The following is a 6,054-nucleotide window of genomic DNA, read 5'->3' on the forward strand; positions in this document are numbered from 1 at the left end:
CAATCATTCTGAAACACAGACACCAAGTTAGTAACCATGACAACCACACCAATTACCCTGACAACCCCCAGGGTTGTCACAAGAATTAAAAATAAAAATAGATAGCTGTGCTGTGAACAATTTAGGCTGACAAGAACAAAGTATTATGGCATTGTATAGCTTTCTTTTTTTTTAAACAACAGGACTGTATGGCATTTTGTTTAAACTACAGTATTGTTCATTTTTTATGACACAGTTGATTTCTTATACTATTGTGTCAATGTAGGAACTGAATTAATAACTAGCTAAACTCCTTTTTGCATCAACTCCTCCAAGGAACAGGCCATATGATGTAGTTGGCAGGGCTTTATTGAAGAAAAGGTGTCATTAAAAACAAACAATTAGACAAATAATCATACATTGATGATGATAATGAAGTGTACATTAGCATTCACACTGACTTACATTTCACCCTTAAAGTCACATCAGACAATGAGCATGAAGCTGTCACTTTTACAAACTGTAATAAAAGTTATCCTTGCCTGGGCTTACCTCTGTGCTGGAGGCTGACGACAGGGGAACAGGTTCTCCTGAGAGCAAGAAGCTGCGATGGAGAGATGAGTGAATGACATGGTCCAAGGAGTCTCAGATTTATTAAAGCAGTTAAACCTCATTGCACAATTATCCAGCGGTGTAAAGTAACTATGTAATCAAGTACTGTACTTAAGTACAATTTTGAGGCATTTTCACTTTACTGGAGTATTTCCAATTTTCAATACTTTTACTCAGGGCCGGATCTAGGCATAGATACTTCTATACGAAATGGGACACTGCTTAATGAGTACTTTACTTTTGGTACTTTAAGTATATTTTGATGCCAATTCTTTTGCATTTTTACTCAAGTACTTTGAATACCAGACTTTTACTTGTAACAGAGTATTTATTTCTACATTTGTGGTATTGATACTTTTCATTAAGTAAAACATTTGAGTACTTCTTCCACCACTGGTTACCATGGTAACATGTTACCAGCCCTGTCACAGTGATGTCAGGTCCTGTTACAGGGCCTGAAAGCCAGGCCCTATCATGGCCACCATGGAAGCACCATAGGAAGCACCATAGGAGACCGGGAAGCACCATAGGAATAGCCAAAGTACATAAGGGCTGAAGTGGTTAATGTATATTTGGTATTAATAATCAAAACTTACAAAGTAACTAGTAACTAAAGTCTTCAAATAATTTGATTAAAAGAGTAGAGAGCAGCCCTGACATTCAGTGCTATGAGGGGGGCCCGATGTGACAGGGCCTGACATCCATATCCATATACAATTCTACTTAACGTAACAGACTTTCTGGATCTGTCATGACCGTCATGGATGAACTTCAACCTGGTGTTTGCACTTTCTCCATTTTTGACCCGTTCATTCATCTACGTAAAAGTTCGGATTTCAAATATAAAGTTTTTGACCCTGGCGAGGGTGGGAGTTGAAAGTGTGACTTCTCCTTTTAATGCGGCTGCTCTATCCATAGCTCAGTCGGGAGAGCTCTTGACTTCAGACCATAAGATCATGGAATCGAATCCCAGCACAGGAACCTTGGCATCTGAGCAATCTGGTTCCCACGGGTCTACTATCTTTTTTCACCTTTGTCATAAAGGTTGCTGAACAATATATAGAGGATGAAATGCATAATTTATTAAATAATATAAAGGTAATATCAATTACATTGTAAAAAATGAGAGCTATGACGCTTTATTAGCAAGACAGTCTATTATATTATTCCTCATTTTGCTGGTAATCACCACCGTATCCATTCAGCAGAGCGACCCTCGCCTATATAGTGATGCAAATGTATGCCTTTGTCTTCATGGGGTACCAGGAGTGCCAGGGGTGGGGGTCTGGGCCATCACCTGTACTCACCTGCCCTAAATGCAATTCCTGGTAACGCCGCTGTTCCATGAGCTGCTGCAGGGCTGCTGTTCAGCCACAGAGAAGAACGCCGCTCTGGTTTTGGGCTCCATGATTGGTCAAGTTCAAGGATTCTGCTATCGACTTCATGGTCTTTTATAGGAATAACACGTGAAGCCTGGCTTTACCATCCTGACTCGACACAGCCTGGCTTGACAAGGTCTAGCTCGACAAAGTCGCTCCTTTTCAGCCTGGCTTGGCTTCCATGGAACGGAATAAACCAGGCTGTACGGACCAGGCTTTGTCAAACCTGGATTTGACTTAAATCCAGGCTTATTTAATCCTCCTTTCGTGTAATAGGCCCCTGGCGGAGACTTATGCTCCGAGGAGCACTTTTTCTAGTTTAATCTACATTTTGTAATATCAAGAATGTATGAACAGGGGTGTAGTGGAAGGGGGCGCATTCTAAAATAGGATTTTGTTTTTTGTCAAAACCACTAGTCTTGAACCACCAACATCCATGTTCTGGGGGGGAACGTTAGCCCAAAATAGCGTTGTGAATTTGTAGATCGGCTATTTTTGGCAAAGAGATTTGGTGTAGAAGGAAACAAGCGGTAGATGCGCTCCCCCACTTCTAAAAAGTAGCACTACACCCCTGCTTTTACTTACGTAAAAAGCCTACTTCTTATACTACTGATTACATTTCTTTTTTTTTTTAAATAGTGGCATTATATCGTATTTCTTTTTACCACTTAAACATAGCTTTTCACTTCAGATAACAGGTACTCATGGACATTAACTCCACAGGGGAACATAAAGGATAATGGCAATGTTTTCTCACAAAAGCAGTCAACCTTCCAGTGTCACAGTGCACTGTTGTCCTTATTTATTTTGACCAGTTGCCAATAAATGTCTATACTAATAGCAACATTTCCTCAATAGATTGCCCATGCATCATGACCATTGTCTGTCCTACTGCCTGTCCTTTTAACCCCACGGTCTGCAGGACATCACTGACCCCACCATGAACCCTACATGAACCCTCTGCAGAGGTATCACCGGGTCAACCGCAGGTCAGTGAACGGACGCGCGGCCACAACAGCAGACAGTACTCAATGACTTTATTAATATGATTTCAAAATAAAAAATAACATTAAAATAACATTTTTTGTCCTCGTTAACAACTTGCATCGTATGACCACATGGTGGCATTGTAATGCCAAGTTCCTTTTTTTTTCTCTCCTCTTTTTCTTTTTTAAATACCAAATTTCCTTGTTCTTCTGCCGTCCAGTTCATTTTGTTCGGCCCATTATGATAGCATCAACCACATATATGAAACACATTTTAGACGTACTCCCACCCCTATCCCAACCACCCGCCACCCCCACCCACCTAAAAAAAAATAAAAAAATAAAAAGTAAACCATGATAAATACAGGCAACCCTGTCCCGTCACAGACACATTATGACGACCACTGACACAGGAAACACCCGCCCCCCCCACCCACACATGCCCCCCCCCAAACCCAACCCCCACATTCCTCACAGCATCTGGAGAAGAAACACTTATTCGCTATGAACCATTTGCTGCTTCTTTCTGCAATGTCCTCAACCTCTTTAAAATCCACACAGTAGACATTCTACCTGGTTTATTATACACTTGTATATAATATATAGTCTCTCCATCCCCTACAGCCCTGCTACTGTCTCCTATGGGGTGTTAAACGCTTTCCTTCAGGTTCAAGGGATCAGAACTGAATGAAAAAATATGAAAAAACAAAGTTAAATAGGGTGAAAGAAGTTGATCGTTTTGTGTCAGGGCTGCGTAACCAGAGTACATGAATACTTTTGAGTAAAAAAAAAGAAGCTCAAATCAGAACTGAAATACAGTACACAGAAAAATACTTAAAATTTAAAAATCTAACAGTTCACCGGTTAAAACCAGATGATATCGACATGGTTAGCTCATCCCAACACCTGTTCCTTAAGCCTAATTTACACTTTGTCGCACAACCATGTCACTCAACGAAAACTGATTTGCAACTGAAACGTTTTTTAGTTGAACGACAAAACCCATCAAGTTGAGCAACCAAGTATAAATTAGCTGTTAGTGTCCGACTGACTGTCATCAGGACCATCATAAAAATAAAAACCATTCAGGGAACACCCCAGAACATAATCGTAGGCCTAAAGATGATTTTATGGGCATGTTGTGAATAATAAGTACAGTACATGCCAAAAATACAAATAGACAATTAAATAATTTGTTTGTTTTTTTAAATGGTTGGCAAAGAACAAAAGAAAAATCAATTATATTGTATTGCATGTAAATATTGTATAAAAATCCTTAAAAATACAGTTTACATAATTAAGTACTGAAGTCACCACAGCCAAAAGTGCAGAGGTCCATAAATAAAACGTTGACTGTGGGCAAGACGAGTGGGGCATCTATCCAGGTTGGAGCTACTGCTCGACGTCATACCCCATGTGACCCCACTCCACCACACAAAGGACAGAATGAGTGCCTGGTCAAAGGTCACAGTTCATGAACTAGGACTTGGAAGGTTAAAAGTTCACACATCCATGCAGAGGAGAGGCCAGGAACATTCGCTCTCTCTCTCCCTCCCTTCTATCGCTGACATACTCGCAAAAAACACACACAAACCTCATTGTACAATCACACGGTTGCAAAGTTCATTCTCAGTGATCACTGCCAGGGAGTTATGTTGACATAGGCACACCTAGATTATTTGAGAGGGAGGTGGGGGAGGGCGGGTCGAGTGGATGCTGCAGGGCACGTAAGGCGGTGGGGTTCAGTTTGTTTCGCGCTTCTCCTTTTGTTATTGAAAAAAAAGAACATGAACACACTCCAGGTCCTTGATGCTGTGTGCTTTGCTCACAGAAGACTTTACGCCAGATTTATACTTCGTTGCACGCCAGTGTCGATCATCGAACACAGCAGATCTACAAGCTCAACACGTGTAACGATGTGATGCATTGTGAGCATGTAGATCGTCACTGTCGGTGTGCGCCACGATGCACAACAAGCATAAATCAGGCATTACAGTAAGGGCTGGGGTGTGTACTTCGCAGAGCCAGGCGGTCGAAAAAACAGTTAAGTATTAAAGCTTTCATAGAATCAGAATAAATACACTGTCGGTATGTATGAAGACAACAGAGAGGAAGGGAGAGAGGCAGGGTGGAAGTCACTCATCGAAGGCTGACTGTTGGAGCTTGAACCACAGTGGGTTGGTGTGTGTTGTGTTATGTGTGAGAGCTACAGGGGCCACATAAACTACAAACATACAAATATTTTGAAGTGGGAAGAAAAACAGTGCTTGGGTAAACTTATTTGCCATTAATTCCATTGTTGATGTCAACAGTTCATTCAAATATGTCAAACTTTAAAGCTGCATTGTGATATTTTGTGATAGTAAACATTATACGCGTTCATTCAGACACAACGACAAATATGTGCACATGCCATCAGTCTATGTTGTTTGCCTTGCCCGTTCTTAAAAATAAAAAGCGAATTGCCTGAATCCAGCCCAATCCACGGTGCATGGAGCACCAGGTTTGGCCGGGTGCTCCAACGAACACAACTGGCCATATTGGTGGGTAGGGTGTGAAATCTCTGTCGCTAAATTAGCAACTCCTACAGGTTGGCCGGGTTGTCTGTTCAGCAGGGAGCAGAGCTGAGAGGGATAGTATGTTCCTTCTCATGCGTTACATCCTCTGGGTGAAACTCTTCACTGTCAGGTGAAAAGAAGTGGCTGGCAACTAGCCGCAAGCAACTCTTAGATGCTATTTTTAATATCTGGCATCTAGAGTTGAAATACCAACCCTTGACAGCCCATACATCCAAACAGAAAAGTCTGATCTGATTGTATTAAACAACGTTAAACTCGCCAACATTGCAGCTGTATGGAAAGCTTGGATTATCCTCTTTGTATCTGCCAAGTTTTTGTTTAATAAAAATCCACCAAAGACATTTTTTTTCTAAGTGTCCGAGTTTGGAAGCACTCGTTGGAAACCACTCAATGGTCCTGCGTACCACCTGTTTCGAAATTGCACATAATGCAGTAGGAAGTTGCGTTACTGAAGACGAGCGCTTCCAAACTTCCAACCCCAAGAGGATAATCCAAGCTTTCCGTACAGCTGCAATGTTG

This window comes from Gymnoscopelus microlampas (assembly GCF_963454915.1).
Source record: "Gymnoscopelus microlampas genome assembly, chromosome: 9".
NCBI lineage: Eukaryota > Metazoa > Chordata > Actinopteri > Myctophiformes > Myctophidae > Gymnoscopelus > Gymnoscopelus microlampas.